Consider the following 22,823-nt stretch of genomic DNA (forward strand, 5'->3'; position numbering starts at 1 on the left):
GGCAGAACACAAGTTCATACAAATACTGATATTGATATTGAAATTACTGACACACTATTGTAGCATTCCGTCATAATATCTATTAGGAAAAGAACACGTGTTCTCGATATATTCTGAATGACTAATATTTTATCAGGAAGTTGGCATGATGTCACGTTCTTAACGTAATCAATGTCAAGCAACGCTTCGACGCTAAATCGACGCTTGTCGTGAACTCATAATAAGTCAACATTTTTAAAAGTATAACACACAAGTATGTAGGTACCTTATTTTCAACTTGTTTAATATCGGATGAACCATATTTGAAACATATTTGAATATTTGAAAAACGATTGCAGCGCCCTCAATTTTTCCCGATTATTTGTCAAAATGCACTCTTACAATTTATTAAAGTACTTTTATTGACAGCATTGGAAGGAATAATTCATTTTTTAAAAGTAGTTACATGTTATAAAAGTTACAAGGTTTAAAATCGATAATTGGAACGCATATTTTATAAATCTTTTAAAAAACTTTTGCATTATTGGCAACACTGCAAGGAAACATTTAATTCCAAAAGGTTGTTCGCTTTGACCATTTCTAAAGGTAGGTACCTAACTAGCAAGAGGTCGCATGAGTCAGCCGCAACGTTGATCATGGCTGAGTGACGTAAGACCGCGGAGAGCAGTCAGCAGAATGGCAATGGTCTGCTCGGCTTTGCTGTGTGCATTTTTAGTGGCTGACTGAAACCTGATGTACCAAAGCTAGGTGACCTTTTATATCACAAAATCTTCATTTAAAAAGCACAAATATCCACCGCGCAGATGTTTATTGAATTGGGTGTGCAAAATTATTATACTAGAAACATTGCAGAATGCGGGCAATAAGATAAACACTATTGTAATGCATAAATGACTTCTTATACCCGGAGAAAACTTACTGATATAACATATTGCTAATTTATTAAGGCGATGCACTACGTCGTGTAATATTTTGAATCGAGCCGCTATCAATAACACACCTTGTAAATGGCGATAAGGCTTAAATTCCCGCTTCACACCATCCACCGGTTTTGATTTTGCATGAAAAAAACATGGCCAAAAAGTGCCTTTTATTTTATTTTGCAGATGTTATAACTTAATTTGCCACATTATACAATAAAACCATAACCGAAAATGGGTTCGTAAGTAGGAGATTTTGAACTTTAAAGCAGTTTTCATAGGCCTATTCATTATTTTTTCTGGGCTTATAAAAAGACCTATCTAAAAAATACTCGATTATTTCAAAGGCCAGGATGTATTCTACTCGCAGTATTAAATTAAAGCATCTGAAACATTTCTAGGCGACCAAATTTTCAAACTAAAAACACATGATTTTAAATTACTACGTAGTGCATCGCCTTAAGAATCTTTTCAAATTATCCGTAATCTGGTTAAAAACGCGACTGCAGGCATTTAATGAATGAATTGATAGGTTTCCTGTTAAAATTTTAGTAAAAGAGGAATGTATTATCGCAATATCATAATATTTTCGCATTTCGTCACAAAGCATGGTGCAGGTGCATGAACACGTGTTTCGATATTATATGTAAATTAGGAATGTACTAAAATTTTAACAGCAAACGGCCTGCAATCCCACTTTTAACCGGATTGCGTATAATTTGAAGAGATTTTTTAATAAATCAGTGCTAATAATTTTTATCTGCACAATTAAATTAAGGCGATGCACTACGTAGTAATGCAAAATCATGTGTTTTTGGTTTGAAAATTTAGTCGCCTACAAATGTTTCAGATGCTTTAAATAAATACCGCGAGTATAATACATCTTGAACTTTGAAATAATCGAGTAAGTCTTTTTATAAGCACAGAAAAAATTATAATTTATAAGGCCTATGAAAACTGCTTTACAGTTCAAAATTTCCTACTTACGAACCCATTTTCGATTATGGTTTTATTGTATAATGTGGCAAATTAAGTTATTTATAAAATGATCGGAAAACATTAAAATATTTATGCCTGAACATCCACAAAATAAAATAAAAGGCACTTTTTGGCCATGTTTTTTTCTTGCATAAATCAAAACAGGCGGATGGTGTTAAGCGGGAATTTAAACCTTATCGCCATCTACGTAAGGGCTGTTATTGATAGCGGCTCGATTTAAAATATTACACGACGTAGTGTATCGCCTTAAAAGTGTATTTTTTGTTGTTGTTAAAAATGTACACAATTTAGATAGCTACCAGATCACTAATAACAATAATTTGATCATTTAACTTTTTTGTGTCTAAAACAATGGGTTCAGGTTTTTTCTCGTCAGTCAAATTCTATGAATATAATAACACAACATGTCCAGTGTATTGGTAGTTTTGTTTTGTCAATTATAATTTTTTGCTACTTATAAAAATTTTGGAGGTCGCTTATCAATGAATGAAATATTCAACATTTTTTATTTAGCTAACAAGCACACCCAAGATAGGAATTTGTTTGATGCATACATTATAAAGTTGCTTTGATTTTTGTGAATTTTTTTATGAATTCATCGCGCGAGTTCTTGAAACACTTGCTATAGCAATTTGTAAATTGTCTCTTTATCTAGGAAACTACTGAACGTTTTCCTATGGGATTCATAGGGTATAGGTTTTATATGTCTTATCCTGATTTATAAATGTGGAAATTCTTACTATACAATTGTAAATGTTCTTCTAAATGCTCTGGAAAGAATCTCTGGAAAGACTTGTGATGTCCCGAAAGAAACCATTCATCTGTTCTGAATGCAATTACTAATGTTTTCAAAATTAACTTTGGTAATAAATTACATTTATTACCAAAAGTACGGAAAATAATTTACTCACCACTTCTCAGTATTTTCAAAAAACCCAAGCAGTATAATGCACCCAAATAATTTATAGCAATAAAGTCATTAGTAAATAATTAAGAACTCATTACCATTTACTGAGGGGAAAACATAGATTGGTTTAACCACCAATAGATCATGGCATCGGTCTAACCAGTAATAAATCAATGTATGCACCTTCAAAATTTACATTTGAAATAATATAAATACGTCGTCTCAATGTGGACTAACCACAGTTTGAAAATGGCCTTGTAAGCCGAAACAGCTGTCACAATAATAAAAAACTAAAACACTTGCAGAACTTAATAATAATATTATCAAATTTAATCTAAATAAAAAAAATAAAAAAAAATTAAATGGAGTTCTACGAATTAAACACAAAAACAATAAATAAATTTCTCAAAATTTGTTTTGACAGCATCGCCATTCCATTGTAAGAATATTATGTATTAAATACACAATTTGGCTGTCCTGAAACGGGAATCCTTCCCAGTTGGACAGACAAAGGTACATTTTGTTTTGTATTGTTTGTAATTTATATATAAAATAAAAATAAAATAAAATAAGAATGTTTAATCGAATTGCCTTGAAAATGTATTTCAAATGCTGTGTTGCTGACCATGTTTAGCACCAAGAAATCAACATAAAAAAGCTCACTTTAACATTGAATTACGTTTAAAACGTAACTGTCAATCATAAATAATACAGTGTGATATTATGATTGCTTTTAGGATTTATATTATCTACAATACGGCTGCAATCAGCCGGTTCCATGGAAATCACACTTCCACAATGCTTTGTTGCACCGATTCTTCGATCCACAACCTAATCGAAGATACGTAACACAGCCTATTATTAAAATGGAAAGCTCTTTGCAAAGGTTAGATAACTGGATAAGCCATCTGCAATGCCAATCATGCATCAATAAGAAGCTATTACAAAGACACTATCGACAGACCCAGGAAATAATGGCCAACTTCCCTACTTTCACTGGGCACTTCTATATTATTGTATTTATTATTATTTATTGTGCAATTCATAGCACAAGATGGTTAGTATAATTCCATCTGTCCGTCTTTAACCCTTCTGTTATATTTATTAAAGATGCTGTCAGCAAGTCGGAGAATTTGTGTGTATTTCCGCTCTTCAATCAAATACAAATAAATGGGATATTTATAAAAGTGATAAAATACGCTTTAATTTTATTATTAGAAATAAAACATGAATAAGTTTTCAAAATAACTCACCTTACGTTTTTTCGTCTAAACACTGAACTAAAATCACTAATAATGTAAATTTTTAAAAATTTTTTACTAGACAAATGTATGAGAACATATGCTGTTCCGAAAAGCGAACAAATTGGCTCTACTGATAATAGCTGTTTGTTTCCAAAACCGAACAAATTAGCCAGAGGAGTAAATATGATTGGGACAGGAGTACATAAGTCATCACGGGCATTTAGAGATAATTATTTCACTTTACCCAACAGGATTTTGTCAGACTTTTGGGAAAAGGAAATATTTTTAGAGCAAAAGTTCAAAGAGAATCCAATAATCATATTTATCTGGTCGCCCAGTGAATCGGTGACTCAGTTTCTCTTGAACATTTCACCTCATCTCATCTTAAATGCTTCAATCATGCCATATTGTTTACCTCTCAAGGTTATTCACGATTCTACTTTGCTGTCTGCTTCGTAATATGTAAACTTATGAATCACATGCCGGCTCAATTTGGACATAATTTATTTTAAGCGTTTACAGTAATAATTATTAACAAATAATAAACAAACATTATACTAGTTCAATAATAATACAATTTCAAAATGTTCTGTACAAATGTTGATATTTGGTTTCAGTTTCAATACTGCTAAACAAATATCGGTAGAGGGTGCAGATCTAAGTAATTGTTTTTCATTTTTTTTTGTAGTTTTAAGATATTTCCATAGGTGGCGGTAGATACGCCACATGACAGAGGCAACATGTCGGCCGTACCCGAATGATTACGATATTTTAGCTCAGTTCGAGTTTCTCGCCTATAGAACGGACGTATGTCCTGCTAGATATTCTTATCTTATAATAAAAATATAACTCTTAATCTTTGACGGACTTAAGTATTGAAAACTTCTATTATTAAAAAAATAATAAAACTTCTTTATTGATAAAACTATGAATCGTACGAGTGTGTACAAGTGGTATCGCGAGTTTAAAAAGTCTGTGCATGATGATCAGAGGAGCGGAAGACCTTCAATTGTGACTGACGAAATTGTGGAAAAAATCGAAAAAACGCTCCGTGACGATCGCAGATTGACCGTGAAAGAACTTTCTGCGATGTTTCCGCAAATTTCCAGATTTCTACTACACGAAACCATCACAGAAACCCTCGGATATCGGAAACTGTCTGCGAGGTGTGTCCCAAAACAGCTGACAGACCAACACAAGTTGAATCGAGTGGAAGCCGGACAAGAGTTTTTGAGGCGCTGCAAACTTCATGGAGATGAATGTCTCCGCTCCATTGTTACTGGAGATGAAACTTGTGTTGTACACTACACGCCTGAAACCAAAAGGCAGTCTCAACAGTGGCGTCACACCTCTTCACCCTCCGCCAAAAAGTTCAAAACCATAACTTCAGCCAAGAAAATCATAGCATCCGTGTTATGGGACTGTCAAGGCATAATTTTGATTGAATATCTGCCTCAAGGGGAGACCATCAGCTCTGCAAGATACTTTGAGACCCTAAAAAAATTGCGGAAGGCGATTCAAAATAATAGGAGCGGCATTCTGACAAAGGGAGTCAGCACGAAAATGCCAGACCACACACGGCCAACGCCACGAAGGAACTGCTTGCCTCGTTTAAATGGGATGTCCTGAACCACCCCGCGCATTCCCCTGACCTAGCACCTTCAGATTATTATCTCTTTACCTCCCTGAAGCTGTACATGGATGGAAAAAGGTTTTCAACCGACGAGGAGGTAAAGGGGGAGGTGGAGAAGTGGACGGAGGGGTTGGCGGGAAACTACTTCGAGGAAGGCATCAAAAAGTTGATACCCCGCTTCACCACCTGCATTGAGAGGAATGGCGACTATGTCGAAAAATAGCTTACATATATACTACGGTTTCCATGTAGTTTTATTTGTTTCAATAAAAAATTTTGTAATCTACAAAAATTCAGTACACTTATTTTTTCTGGATACGTCTCGTATCTATATCAGGGGACATCATTATCATCGTAGAATTATTTTTCCCAGCGGCATTACCAATGATAGGTTAGTTCTGCATTTCGGATTAACAAAAGTTCAGTGCCAGCGCGTTCTTGTGACATAGTCGGGAAAATAAAGGCTGGGAATACAGATATGGCCATCAGAAAATTAGTGTTTCTTATATTGGTGAGACTGTTAAAACCCAGCATACATGATAGAAATTCTGATGGATATCACCAGGGACAGTACCCGAAGTCTTTAAAAGATATAAATATCTCAGAAACTTCTTTTTTACTTTATGTACCTTTGGAGAGTAAGCAAAATTCACTGGTCTTAAATGTATTGCTGTTATTTGATCTCCACCGTAACCCCACATCTTTCTAAAAAAAAGCTTATAAGGAAGCTCCCAGCCTTACAACTTAAGACTTCATTATCAGAACTTCCTAAAATTTCCCTTGTTTTGTCTTTTTTAAGACATCAGCCTATCTCGTTACGCCTTCTATATTACACCGATAAGAAATAGTATGAAGCATATATTAGGTGAAGTAGGTTGTAACATAATATTTATCACCTGTTGATGGAACAAGCCCAGCCCTTACCGCGCAGTAAATGACATCATGCCCAGAACGTTTCACAGAAACAGAAATGACCTTCACACGAACGACTGACATAAAGGGGTACTTTGGAATGTAAACTGACGAAGGTAAAAATTAATGTGACAATATTTTCACGAAAACTAAACGCAAAACAATGCCATAGTTAACTATTTTGATATGGTCAAATTCTTTAAAATAAAGCTTTTGCGATTTCTATTGAGCAACTTGTTTAGGTTTCTACTAATAAATATTTAACAAAAATACTTATTTAGATTGTCTGTGATGATGTGCGTGATTTAATTTATTCCTCCCGTTCTTCGAAATTATCAACATTGGAACTGATGATTGTGTGAATTAATAGAAGCGATAAAATAGGTACCTACCTATTATCAGAATTTTTATTAAATTAATAATTCTATTTTCGAAATGTATATTTCTTTTGTTTAAATTTTTAAAAGATGATTTTTCATGTTTACTAATGTTTCTTTAATTTGTCAACAGTAAATATAATTAAATTAAAGAGTAAATTGTGTATATTTGTTCTTGAAAGACAATATAATTCTATTTTAGAAATGTGTATTTCTTTTTTTTACATTTTAGATAGATGGTTTTTCAAATTTACTAATGTTTCATTTATTTGTCAACAGCAAATATAATTAAATAAATGATTAAATTGTGTATATTTGTTCTTGAAAGACAATATGATCCCGAGGCAAATATTTTATAAATACTTTCAGCTTCAAAAATCTTACAATTCATATACCATGATTTTTCACGGGTCTGAGTTACTAACAAATAACAGTAATAAAGAAAAGATAATACATTTTTATTTATACTGCATCTAAATACAGCATCAGAAGGATGTAACGTAATACTTTTGTGACATTTGAATGTCAAATTCAATTTGAAGATATTTGTTTTCAATGTGAATGCAACAATCGGAAATGTACAAGGTAAACATGTGATCAAGAAAAACATAAATGTCAGAAACATAATACTTTATTCGAATGAATTGTATTAAAATATATTATTGTTTAATAACGATGCATCGAGATATTTTGTGTGTGTTTTTGAATGTTGCATTTTCAGGTTTTGCATTGAAGCTTTCTGTTTTGCAGGACCAAGACTTCAAGACCAGGGACAAGGTTTGCGAAATCAATCGAGAACAAGACAGAAAAAATCAGAAACATTAATAACAGTAAATAGCGGTAAAGGTTTATTTGAAATTTTTGTTTTCATCCCTCGAACATTTACTCGTTTCTCTACATATCTATCATGCTAGGTATAAAGAGTATAAGTCTTTTAAGCGCCCTTGAGGTGATTTTCTCACGAAAACGGCGCTATATAAATAATCCAATCATTATTATTATTATTATAAGTCAAATAAATTACGTGGTATCAAAAAAAGAATCTAAAAAATATGTTTCATTAAAAATAGGCAATTGTTTCTAAATCACCAAATAGAAGTATTCACAGTTAATACATTTGCAAACGTTCTCCAGAAAAATTATTGTTTTTTTACTTGTACTCAAGAAGTTATAAACAATAATTCGCCAAAGTGTCCTATCCGTTAAAAATGTCCTGAAACGAAAAAATAATAATTCAAGCAATCGCTAATATTCATAAAATGTACACAACAATTTCACTTTGATATCGAACGGCAACAGAAAAATCATTGTTTTCTAATCTATCGCTTATACCTAAATTGTAATTTTCTTCATAAATACATACAATGTGTAATCATATAGGCCTGACAAGGGTTCATGCTGAATCGAAACCGGTTGGTGTTGCATATTTCTTTAAGTAATTAGTCAATAAAATAGTTTTCAAACAAACCATTTTTATTTGAAAAACAAAACACAATAAATTTTTTATTAACATTATATTTACGTATGTCTAACCACAAAATGATTTTTACCTGTGAAATATTATTAATAAGGTACATGTACCTTATATTTACAATAAATAGCTCAGAAGTAACTATGTGGAAAACCGATTTTCAACGAAAACAGAACATCTAATATCCATGTCTTCCTATGTTTAGCGTCGACTTAAATTTTGTTGAGAGTCGCTCTGTTTATATGTTCAGTAAGTGCTAGGTACATTCCATAAACTTTTAAGTTTACGTACTTCGAAATGGCTTGAGAAGTTATCTCAGCACGTCTTAAGGCCCCGTAGTAAGCGTTCGAAGATTGTTTGAAAGGGAGATATGAAAGTACGAATATTAGATGGAGCGCGCTAATATTAAAAAAACGATAATAATTGTGAAAATATTTAATAAAATATGACTCGTTTGAAACAGAAAAAAAATATCTAGACAAATGCTTTAGTTGCGTTTAAAGATGCACTGTGAATTTTTTCATACCTATAACATATTAAAAAACAGAACAAAATGGGTTATTAATAATTTTTGCGATTTTTTTTCTTTCTATCGAGGGAATTTCATATAATTAACGTTTCTTTATAATAAATGCAAAGATATAATCTTAAAAAATAACATATATATTTTTTTGGAACTTAAAAACTTAAAGAGTACTTAGCGAGAAACTTGTTAGAAATTGGGTATGCGGGCTTAAGTAAACATGTGTGTTACATAGTGCTTATCGCCTCAAAGAGACAGCCCAAAGAGTTTTATAATCGTTTATATAAGCGCGGAAATGCAGCGGTAATGCAATGCGTTATGTCATCTTCGCAACTAATCGTAATAACAAATAATAGCATTGCACTATACAGGTACCTACACTACAAAAAAGAGAATAATATTAGATTTCTTCACTCTAACGACTACTCTACATTGCTTTATATTTCAACATACCTTTTCACATCAAATCATAGAAAATAATATTCAACTAATATGTATAAATTTTTTGGCATATAAATCAGTATTTCAAACATCTACTGGTGATGAGTAATGAATAACCTAATAAAATAGTAAAAAATATAAATTTCATGACATAATAGATCAAGATTTGATAGTTTTTGTTGAGATTAACAAATAGGTTTATAATTGGGCAGATAGAGAGGTACACGTTGAAACAAACAAAAAAATACGAATCGATTTCAGAAATACGAGTTACTGCTGAGATGTTTTTACCGTGTCACTTATAATAAAATCGTTGGAGTATAGGTAATATCATTTTATAATTTTTTTATGTTGGGTATTCACAAAAAGAAGGATTATTTAGAAATTGATACCTCTGTTACTTAAATATTATCCCTCAGTCAACAGTTGAATATTCAGGCCGCACCTCTGGTATAGTTTTCAGGGTGGGTTCATCTCCTATTATAACTCACAACACCTGTTCGACCCATTGGCCCCAGTAGGTGAAGTAGGTGACCGAAGGGGTAGGAAGGGAAAGCGAGGGAATGTGTGTGCTGGGCGAGAAGCTATTTGTTTGTACGAGATATGGCTGCAGATAGCAGATAGGGAAAATCGATGGGGAAACCACGCGAGTTAACCTTACGTGTGTTGATGACCGCCGGGAAATCGATAGGCAAATACGTGGAATGTGACGTTTATGGTTTTATGTCATGGAGCATTGGAAGTATGAAGGTTATTGATGGATATTTATGTGTATGAAAAGCCATTTTTTATGTAACACCACACAACCTGCAAGAGCCAATGATATTTTGGTACCATAAATGCGAGGTTAGAAACACAGGGGCCTAACTATAAAATCTTGTTTTTTGAGTTAAGCTTGGTTTCGGTAATGCCATTATCAAGTTTATTAGTGACACGAAGCTCTATATCGTACATACAGCCATTTAAGAGATACATTCGGGCATATGAGCATTGCAATCTTTATTTGTGGTTATTTCAAAGCTATGTTTTTTGTAGATATGCCCTTATGATCCTAAACCCACGAATTGGTTTATAATAGGGAGAATACGAAAATGACAGAAGCAAAAAAAATCCTTCTCGTTGATAATTTCTATCATGTTTAATTTTTCTACGGATATTTATTTGTCTGTTTATAATGTTGAAGAACGTATTATATCTATATTGCTAAGCATATGAGTATAAATTAAAAACAGCAACTTCTATTCACCGTGACACCACAGATTTTACGCCAGTGTTTAAAATTGTTTTAGTTTTTGGCTAAAGACAATATGGGAGCATTTCCCTTTCAGCAACCAGTATGAATATAATTTTTCACACTTATGTTTAGAATTCTAGAGCGTTCACATTTTCCAAAAGCTTTCCTTATAAAAATGCAGTCTTTTAATGGTTTTGGCTATTGACTGATTATTACGGGCTTCATAAGCATTTTGTTTCCATTCCTGGAAATGACATGATAACACTATTATATCTTTCGTTATCGATACTGCAAACATCAATGATTCATACTCGTGCAACAAAACTCTACATTAAACAATTGACAGAATAGATAACTATGCAACTTTGATGCCAACGAGGCATGCATAATTAATAGATAAAATTTTGCGTGACATTGTTATCACAGATCTAACACGTCTGATATATTCAGTATCCAATGGTGAAATGGCCTACGCCTTTGAATTTGAGTCATAATTAACTGACCCGTTTTTTCAACATATGTACAGGCAATGTAGCCAGGGTATTGTAACGTTTGGCGAATCTTATTTACATCCAATGCAGGTTCTTGCAGAATGGATAATTACAATCAGAAGGTGTGTTTTAATAAGGCCAAACAGCGCATGGCGCAAGAAAAAAAACTTCAACTCTGCTGAATAAGGTGTTATGTATTATAAGCGCTTTGGCTCCTTTGCTTCTTAGCGCCTTGGCAAGTCGGTGCCCGGAGCAGACTGCTCCAATTGCGCCTGCACAGGAAGGGCCCTGAGTGGTAATAACTCCAAAGAAGTCATTCAGTATTTTATTGCAGAAACTGACATTACTGGTAGTTTGGTTTTATCTGGTAGTTTAATGCAAGATTTTTAATCCGAAATCAAAACCTAACCTGAAATGACTTAACTTAATTGACTGATCGTAAGCCTGTCAGGCCCTGTTTTAACTTGTTTCGCATTTCGTCCATCTGTAAATTTGTATGCACTCTCCGTTCCCGTTGCAAGATGGTAGCCGTTTTAATGGTTCAAGAAAGATTCTTTTTTCAAATGTAAATTCATTGTGTTTATTTGGGCTTTCTTATTGGCATTTTTTCAATTCTATATAATATAGTACCTACCTGCCTGGAGAAATTTTGAAAAAAGAATTGAAAAAAGAGATATATTTATTTGGAAAAATGTATAATTCCTTATTTGAAATTAAAAAAGCCACCTAAAATATCTGCTTTATAATTCAGTAGATAGTAATTACAAATCTTATGATTTCAGATACACTTACAAATTTTATGATTTCAGATGAATTTTTAGTTTTCATGTATTAAATAAGAGAAAATAATATGTATTGACGCAAGGTCTACTAATAAATTATTATAAGCAATAATTAGTGGCCTGTAATATCATTACAAATTGAAAATATCTCCCGAGTAAAAATAAATGCCGCCGACGGGAATTGAACCCGCGCCTTCTGATGTCCGGTCAGACGCTCTGGACCACTGAGCCACGTTTGTTAGTTAATGACTCCAAAACAATCATTATTTGATTACAGAATAAAATCATATAAAACGTTGTGAATAGGTAATAGCAGGCTAATTACAACGTTTTACTTTAGCCCAGGAAGTCTAGTTTAGTCTAGGAAGTCCATCGAACTAAAACTATTGTTGGTAGCTACATGAAAAATTCACGTGGCAAGGTCGTAGAAGAAAATCGATCGTCCTAAGTACACGGTAAACGCAAGACAGCGGTTTACGGTTTACGGTTTACGGTTTACGCGACGGCATACGAGCTTTTAACGTAAACCCCACGTACCGAATATATACAGGATTTTCCAATAAGAGGTGTTATTTTGATATTCAATCGTAAAAGATCAATGGTTTCGTTGCTTGTGTGGGACTTAGCGCCGTCAAATTGAAAGTAAACGTTGTCCAGATCAATACCATCCAATTCCGGCCATGAAAAATCATTAATCATTTCTAGATAGCGATCCATTCACCGTAACTATTGCTCGAGCCTCATTTTCGAAAAAGTAAGGTCCAATGACTCCACCGGACCATAAACCGCACCAAACAGTCACACGTTGAGATTAGAGAGGCTTTTCAACAATAAATCTTGGGTTTCCCGAGCCCCACGCGACAATTTTGCTTGTTGACGAAGCCACCGAGGTGGAAATGGGCCTCATCACTCAAAATGATTTGCATTTGATTCACTCAAGTGAATTTTAATAATTTCAATGCGTTGTCAAAGCGTTTATCGTTCCAGTTTAATTAATGGCGTAGTTTCCACTTGTCAAATGTCAAAAAATGACAGCTTTAAAAGTAACATCTACCGAAATAGCGGGCTTTTAAAAATAACACCTCCTATTGGAAAACTCTGTACATCGGTGATTACAGAAGACATAAAGTTTACTCTATACTACTGCATAACACGTTTCTATATGTGTGAAAATCAATAAAAGTTCACGTAAAGGTTTTTTCTCAGTAGATCTTGTGGAAATAAAGTTATTTTACTATGCTAATGTAAGCCTTGAGGGTTATTTATCTTGGGCACATCAAAGGCGATAGGAAAGATTTATATTTAGTTCTCCATAAAACGGATATACACCAATATATTAGGTAGATTACAAATTTGAGGTACGTGTAAGTATAAAAAGGTAATGGAAGCAGTTTTAGTATTTTGTGGCATGCGTCAAAAGATGAACTGCCTGTAACTGACGTTGTAAATGTCGATGGTCAATGCAAAACCGCACTCTGTTGATTGAAGCTTTATAATAGGCAAAAGTCCTCTAGCATTAAAGTAATTAACTGGAAAGGGCTGAAGAATCATATTTTTCATTTTTTTTTACATTTACATTGTAAAAATGTATTTTTTTGCTAGAGAACTATTGTTTTACATTGCAGTTTGCTTCAGGTTGAAGATAACGTGAGTTCATTTTTAATTACAGCAGTTCCAAACAGATTAGTGCTATAAGGCTAATCAATAATTGTTTGTTTGTTATGTCAACACCCCGATATTTTTCATTTTTCCTTAGGTCAGATATCTAAGATATTTTCTCATTTTTATTATGTTATTCTTATGTTTTTTATACCTATGTAATACGAATTTTAGATGGAAACTTTACTGGTTCATGCAAACATGTAATTATTTAAATAAAATATGCTTAACTGTTAGTTTTCCCAATAAACTATAATAAAAAATGTTAATTTGATGTTTTTAGGTTTTAAATGAAGTATATATTACCGTGGTAGATTTTTTAGGTTGTTTTGTTGGAAATCGGAGACTGATAGCGCGGGAGGGGTGGGAATATGTTCACATCGTTTTTTCTTTCACAAGTTTTCTAATTTCCAGTTTTGGAGACCTACCTCAAATGTCTTTATTTTGGCCGTGATGTATGCCAGCAAGGTCCCACGTGATTATGGAGATGGTGGCGATAATATGTGTAATCTTCTCATTAATCTTCTCGTAATATTAATCTCGTAAACATATCTCTAGCACTTAATCCTGGGTCGATCATGAACTACTATTTTTTATTGTAATCCGCTCACGAACCATCAATGAGCGATTGGGTTACTTTATCAAAAAGGATTCGACCGTCAGCAGACCTCAGGGCTCGCGACAGCAGCCGTGGTGGTGTGGCTAGCAGCCATAGATGTATTCATTTTGTAAATCATTTCGAATCTTGCTCTCGCGACAAATACAGATGGTAGATTCCTGACATGAAATATAAAATAGGCTAGCATTTACCTACTACGTTCCTACGTCGAAAGAAAGTACCCCGTCAAAGATCAGAAAACTATACGGCATTTATGTGTAAAAGTAACCGATCATTGAGCGGGTACTCTCTACCTGTAAAATGATCGATCGACCCAGCTCTACTATTTGTGTGTTGTATTTTAAGTCACACTCAATATTCAACATTTCTGCGAAAATACAGCAGAAAACAATATTTTGAAATTATTTTAGTGATTCTGTCGAAATAGTGAATAATATTGGACCTTTCATACGCCCACATCATACTGCCACCAATTACCATGGTTTGTTATACACTCATTATACATTATTCTGACGCACTTTTCAGAGGCGTGTTTGGTAGCGAAAGTTTGGCACAGAATTAAATACGAATTACCAGTGAAAATATCGCGATCCCATTCGGCCGACAGTGAGCACTTTACCGCCTTCATTCGGCTAATTTATTGCCGGTGGCCGAATGCCGGTTATGACTTGTGGTTTGAATTGAATTAATGGAAAAGTAAACGTAGTTTTGATTTATTGGAGAGTACGTACTGTTTGGTAGGAGAATGAATGATATATACCTGGTTTTATTTGTAGTTTTATGGTGACAAAGACCTCACCAAACTTATGATGATAATTTAAATTAAACACATTAATGAAAAATACATTTTTCGTCCATTTAACTATAAAAAAGAGAGTTTTGGTGCAGTGATGAATTTCGAATGTAACTTTTATTTCTTGCAAGAAATAATAGTTTATTCGATAGAAATAAAGAGAATATTTTATTTTATTTTAGTTTATATTATAGAAACAAATAGTACATGATTTACAGAGATGAAACAATATACAGGAGTAAGATATTTCATACTGGGCACCTATGATATGTTTCCTTGTAATGTCTGCTAAGTGGTATGTTTATTCCTTAATTACCAGGTGATATGTGTGGTATATAGGTGTGTGTGTGTAACGTGTGTAATGTATGTGTGAATGTATGTGCATTGAACAGATTAAATTATTGACATAATGCCACGTTTGAATTTTGGCAGTGAATCCTTCAAAAATATCAATGTTAGAGTTAAGACAAATATTATTTAGAGTATGAAGAGCTCAGTTAATTGGCGAATTAGATACTGAATTTGTTTTATAATTAAGCGTGTGGAATAGCACTGTATGTCGTGTACGTCTCAAAGGTATGTTAAAGCTAATAAAGGACAGAAGACAGAAGTTCGGCACAGTCAATGTCATTGTTTAAAATTCTGTGTATAAATATTAAGTCACTGCTCGTATTAAAATAATAGTATTAAATAATGAAATATGAAATTGATAAGCACAAATACCATAACAACAGCAAATCTAGTTAGTAAAAATATAGCTATTATCAAAATCAATAAGTGTTTGTTATGTTATAACTGTCGAATAAACATTATAATATTTCAGATAACTTGATAAAATAGGACAATGGTAAACAAGTCAGGATGGCCGAGCGGTCTAAGGCGCTGCGTTCAGGTCGCAGTCCACTTAGGTGGGCGTGGGTTCGAATCCCACTTCTGACAAATCCTTTTTTCTTTTTTCTCAATATAAACATAAACTCGATTAAATAGCTTATTCACATCCCTCCCCCCGTCCCTTTCCCTCATTTCACTTTTTCAAAATGAATTGGGGTCATTGCACCTTGCTGGCGACTAGACAAATAGTTTTATTATATTTTTGTTGCTGAATTTGACATAATTGATTTTAATTTTAGACCATGCGTAGGTAAATGAGTATTCACTGTTATGTTTCCATGCGAAGTTAGGTACAGGCGTACAAGTAATTTTAATAAATATAGATTCATTACGACACGTGGGAGTATTGGGTTCAACACCCAATGTTCCACGTGGGAGGATCTTTACATGTTTACCTTCTATGTAATTCAATAGATTGAAATTATAGATATACTCTTAAAAGCATTTTTCAAAGTTTTACACTTATAATTATGAAGCCATTAAATTTAAAATATATCGAAATCTTTGTATTAAATTACGAGCAGTGTAAAAATGCAAATATTATATTCATTTGTATCAGTAACTAAAGATGAAGAAAAAAAAATACAAAAAATAAATAATTACAGTACCTACGTTTAGAAACTCCATGAAAGTATTTCTTGTAGTTTTTTTTAACGATAAATAATGTCCTAACTAATGAGAAAGTCTTAAATGATTAAAAAGTCCTAAATAATGAAAAAGTCCTAATTAATGAAAAAGTAATAATTAATGAAGAAGTCCTAAATATTAAAAAAAGTCCTAAATAATGAAAAAGTCCTAATTAATGAAAAAGTAATAATTAATGAAAAAGTAATAATGAGAATAATAATAATAATAATAATAGAGTAATAATAATAATAATGAAAAAGTCCTAAATAATGAAATTCTTTTAAATTTAGTAACTAAAGTAAAACTAATATTTGAAAAGTATTCCATATTTTTGGGTCTTTTAATATGATACCTCACAAGAGTCCCGACTGCCCGGGACCAGTGAGACTATGAAATTCCTAATGCGATATGTTGTGAGGCCGACAGAAGTGGTGATGGAAAGGAGATGGGAAGAAAAAGGTTGGGAAGTACAAAGTTAGTGCCAACTAGTTTTAGGCACTTTATGAGTAGGTACCAAAATTGGTTAAATAAGATCTGGTAAAAGAGGAAGGTAATGATATAGATTAATGTAGACCTGCAGTGGTAGTTACTCTCAGTATCGCCCTGGTGAAAAATCATCATTTAGAACATTACTAAAAATGGATTTAGCTGTATTTGGTGACCAAATATGAATAGCTCAGTTCTTCCCAACCTTCAACCTTCTCTTCTCCATTCTCTTCATCTCACAACATACCCCAATTGGGGATGCCATATTTATAATGGCTCTGGATCGTTGAATCTCATTTGCGAAAATTTAAAAAGGAGAGAAGAGACCGAGAGGAAATCAGTGGCGTATACAAAGATTTAATACATTATTTTTTAGTATAAAATTATTACTAATAATTAACATTTTACGCTAGTAAACAGCGTAATTACATGCTTTGTGGCTTTCAACTAAAAAGTATCATTTCTGCAATATAATCAATTTAAAAGTTGCATAAAAACATGCAATATAAAACATATTTTTAGTTTTGAAGAATTCACCATAAAAATGTAGACTCGTTAAACAAAACGGTACTAAACGAATAATTACGTAGTTTTGCATAAGATCATATCTATTTTGCATAATCGTTGAATTAATATAATTATTTTTTCCATGGTCCGCATTTTGCGAAATTACTTTAATGGGCAGTGCTATAAAAACATCAAAATGGACTTAATGCATACTTAAATTATATAATATGGTGGATATATTATATTATAATATATTACAATGTAATACAATACAATACAATAGAATACAATACAATACAATACAATACAATACAATACAATAAAATACAATACAATACAATACAATACAATACAATACAATACAATACAATACAATACAATACAATACAATACAATACAATACAATACAATACAATAAAATACAATACAATACAATACAATACAAACAATACAATACAATACAATACAATACAATACAATACAATACAATACAATACTTTACAATACAATACAATAAAATACTATACAATACAATACAATACAATACAATACAATACAATAGAATATTATATAATATATATCTACGATATCTTACGATGTCGATTTACCTATTACCCCTGATACCTACGTATAACGTACCCAAATATGCGAAATATTTGATTTTGACATAACAAGTTCTGTAAAGTTACAAGCACTACGAAAGTAATGCAAAATTAATGTGTTTTTGATTTGAAAATTTCATCACTCAGAAATATTTTAGATGATTCATTTACTGCAAGTAGATCAAATCTTAACCTTTGAAAGAGTAGAGCATTTTTTCGCAAGTCTTTTTATAAGCCTAGAAAAAAAATAAGCATCAGACCTATAAAAACTTATTAAACTGCAAAATATCCTACTTACGAACACCTTTTCGCTTATGATTTTATTGAATAGTGTGGTAAAATAAGTTTTTTGGAAAACTAAACTAGAACTTAAATAAAACACATTTTTGGCGATTTATTTTTCTTGCATAAATCAAAACAGTCGGCTAGTGTTCAGGCGAAGCTAAATGCCAAATCACTATTTTGATTAATCTTTATAACGAATCGGTGTACATTATGAATACCAAAAAATATGATTTAGATAAATTGAAGGCTTTACTATCGTTTAGCTTGAGTAGAATACAAATAAAAATATAAATAACTCAATAAAGTAAATAAATGTAAACTACAAAAAAAAAATTTTTTTCAATAAAAATGTGTGAAAGCGTAAAGGAAACAACTTTAAAAAATACAGTATTATAGCTAAGATTATCTGTGACAGTTTCACTTAATTAACTTTTATTCTTTCTTATAAAATTATTTACAAAATAAATAAAAATCAGTTTTGTTGCTTGAAATCGAACGTTTCTAGACTCCGTTTGTCAAGCGATTTTAATGCCTATTACCTACAATGTAAGGTATACCAAGAAAATACAAATATTTGGCTTGTAGCTTCCTCTTAAGCAGGAATTTAAACCTATTAGCGACCGATTACAAATGTCACGACGTGGTACATCGCCTTAACTATATGTTTGATAATGAATTCCTATAAAATATACATATCACGTTATTATAACATTTCAGACGTTGCGTTGTTTGAAAAACATTACGATTGTTTGATTTTGAAATGTTACGTTACTCACCCATTCGTTTTTCATCAAATGTTACTACATTATATAATAATTATACGCTATGAAATTGCTAACTTCTATATAATGTAAAGCACAGAGATTGCACTGCATTTATGCAATTGAGGTTATAAATAAAAGCACACTTATATACTCTTTAGACTGTGGTCATAATAGCCAGTAATTCCTTCGTACTCTCACGGATATTATCTGAATTCGCAAGATGTAAGTCCAGGAAATGTAATGGAAACCATAAGAGCTTATGGATTACGACAGAGCCTATTTAATAAAGCATTATAATATTATGTACGGTGCAAACACTTGTAATATATTATGAATTTATAATTACAAGATATTATCTAAAAGTTACGACCACCATGTGTCATATTTTATGATATTACTGTCAGTACTATAATAAATGTTATAGCTAGCAATAAATAATAACAATTTATTATGTGTTATCTTGCTTACCTGTGCTCACTGCTAATTATTTTGTTTGTCGTTTTTATTTTTTAGTGTCGATCTGCTTTCAAACAATCAAGCTGAGCGATCGATTGTTTGAAATGTAGCTCAGACTCATACTTCGCCATCAGTATGGCGACTGAGCGAAATTTTCGCTAAGGCGTACACTCTAATACTGTTCAATCCATGATTTAATAAAAATTTCAAGTTGTAAATCGTCATCGAAATTGCACCTCTTCAACACTAAATTAAAACATTTTCTTATTCGCTAAATCTATTTATGTAAAGAAGAGTGTCAACAGTTCTACAGTTTTCAGTTTTATTCAGAGATTGATGAAATTTTGCACACCTGACCTTCAAAACAACTGGATGGGCACTGTCTAGATGAGATTAAAAAAACACACCAACCACTTTTCATTTTAAACCACGTTTCGGACAGCATTGCATTGTTCATCATCGGGACATCCACACATCTAAAGAATGAGGTAGCGCATCTTCGGGACATCCACACATCTAAAGAAGGAGGTAGCGCAACACGGCATAATACTCCAAAAACCATAATAAATAATATCTCTCAATATTTTGACAAATTGCTTTTATTTTCGTTACCAATGCTGTTATTGATTTCTAAGTAAAATATTGAAAACAATTAATACGAAATTGATTAATGAAAACATTAATAAGCCACAAAGAACATGGAAAACAATCAATTCCATTCTATCAAATAGCTCGCGAAACCCAACAATAGCTTGTAAATCTCTAGTTATAAATGACAAAGAAGTAAAGGGACCAAAAGAGATTGCAACTGCATTTAACACATTTTTTCTCTCAGTTGGGGAAAGTTTAGCATCAGTCATAAAAACCTCAAAAACTGATGTAAATACGATCTACACGGAACCTCAAGCAAAACAATCTTTTAACATGATCAGGACAAATAAAAAGGAAATCTTACGGATCATATCTAACCTTAAGTCTAAAGCAGCAGCTGGTTCCAATGGTGTAACCTCTCTCCTTCTCAAAAACTGCAAGGGTGAACTGGTGGATGACCTCGTTTACTTAATAAATCTCTCTCTATCAAAGGGTATATTTCCAGATAAACTAAAAATTGCAAAAATTATTCCTGTACATAAAGATGAATGTAAAAAAAATGTCCAAAATTATCGTCCAATCTCTATACTTCCAGCTATCTCTAAAATTTTTGAATGTGTCATTAAAGAAAGACTATTGAAATATCTCGAACACAACAAAATTCTCACGTCAAAACAATATGGTTTCAGACGACGATCTAACACTAAATGTGCAGCCTTCGATTTTATATCAAATCTGCAGAAACATATAGATGACGGTGATTTTACGGCGGCAATATTTATTGATCTAAAGAACGCGTTTGACACGGTGGATCATAACGTATTGATCGAAAAACTGAAGCATTTGGGTATTGTTGGTACACCTCTGGAGCTTTTCCGATCGTACATATCAAATCGCTTTTCGGCAGTAGAATTTGGAGGAGAAATGAGTGAATTAGGTAAAATAACATGTGGAGTACCACAGGGATCCATTCTTGGACCGTTGCTATTCCTAATCTACGTGAATGACACAACAAAGTGGGGTATTAAAGGAACTATACAACTTTATGCTGACGATACGGTAATTTTTTTAAATAAACTGAACCTAGCGGAGCTTGAAACGGAGATGAATGCTGATATTTTCCATCTCACAAACTGGTTGAGAATAAACAAACTAACTCTTAACGTAAAAAACCCATTATATACTTTTCGGTAACAAGAAAAATTTCAGCCTCGATATTAAAATTGGAGACAACTGCCTCGAAAAGAAAATGAACACAAAATATTTGGGTCTGATCGTAGATTCCCAACTCTCGTGGGATCTCCATATAAATCATATAAAAGAGAAAATTACCTCTATAACTGGTGTAATATATAGGCTTCAAGGATTACTACCCATCCCTTTACTAACTTCAGTATACTATGCCATGGTACATTCACACCTTTCCTATCTCTGCTGTATCTGGGGTTTTGCCTCAAAGAAATTGATAGCTGACCTGCAGGTGATTCAAAACCGAGTTCTCAGAAATGTGTTTGAACTTCCATGGGACACTCATGTTAAGGACATCTATTCAGTTTCTGGTATCCTTTCAATTACAATCCTTCCTAAATATGAAATCACAAGTACCATCCTACAAATTACCCAAAAATCAACTCACACCAACATCAAGCCACTTTACAATCAAGACATCCACAACCACAATACTCGAAATAACAATAAAATCCGCATTCCTCAAACACACACTACAAAATATGGGTTAAAATCACTGAACTATATTGCCTATACACTATATAATTCGCTTCCAGATATGTACAAACACATCCACCATAGTAAAAAATTGCAAAGCAATGCTTTAAAAGAATATTTTTTAACTACATTTAAAAATGAAAATATGTAACTGTGTTGTCATTTCTTGTTGTATCTGATCCATGTTTTTTTTCTCTTTCTTTCTGTACTCGTTTTCTATTGTTGTTTGTTCTACTTAACGTGTCATTATTTTAATTTTTAAATTTTTATGCTGTATTGAATGTGAAACTTATATTTGATATCAAAATACCGTTGTAAAACTGTACCTACTACCTCCTACATATGAATTGTAAGTTCCTCCTGCCCTAAAAGGAATTCTGTAACTCATCGGGATTGCTCTAGCAAGAAATAAACACAATAAAAAAATATATATATATTACAATGTAAAGTTTTCCTACTTGTTGTAAAGTTAAAATTTGACTAAAGCTTGTTTCTTGTTAAATTGGAGTAGTTTTTCGCAGATCGAAACAATACATTTATTTTCAAACTCGCGTTAAAAATGTAAACAATGTTTGTTTTCTCAAATAACACACATTTATTCGCAATAAGCATTTAATTTATGTTAATTGAATACTTCAAAAATTTTACGTTGACACATTTTTATTATTGATTTCTATTGGAATTACGCTTAATAAAAACGGTAATGATGAAATCCTTCGCTAAGAGTATCGCTACAAGGGCATTTTTATTAATTTCAGCGTTCGATTAGTTTTAATTGGTGAAAGCTACCGGTGGTATATCATGATAATTTGTGTATAATATACCTACGTACGAAGCCTATTTTACAAAATATATAATACTGGGTAGAACAGAGTTGGTGAAGA

General features: G+C 32.5%; 1 protein-coding gene and 1 non-coding gene across 2 annotated transcripts in view; one reads left to right on the forward strand and one right to left on the reverse strand.

Moving 5' to 3' along the window:
• LOC149412889 (bicaudal D-related protein homolog) overlaps nt 1–22,823 on the reverse strand; it is a 212,103-nt gene that overhangs the window by 168,200 nt on the left and 21,080 nt on the right. The window lies entirely within an intron of this gene.
• On the forward strand, nt 15,861–15,944 carry TRNAL-CAG (transfer RNA leucine (anticodon CAG)). Its single transcript has one exon. It is a non-coding gene; the product is annotated as a tRNA-Leu (tRNA).

The sequence above is a fragment of the Hesperophylax consimilis genome, chromosome 22 (assembly GCF_061612785.1).
Source record: "Hesperophylax consimilis isolate HC1 chromosome 22, BYU_Hcon_1.0, whole genome shotgun sequence".
Lineage (NCBI taxonomy): Eukaryota > Metazoa > Arthropoda > Insecta > Trichoptera > Limnephilidae > Hesperophylax > Hesperophylax consimilis.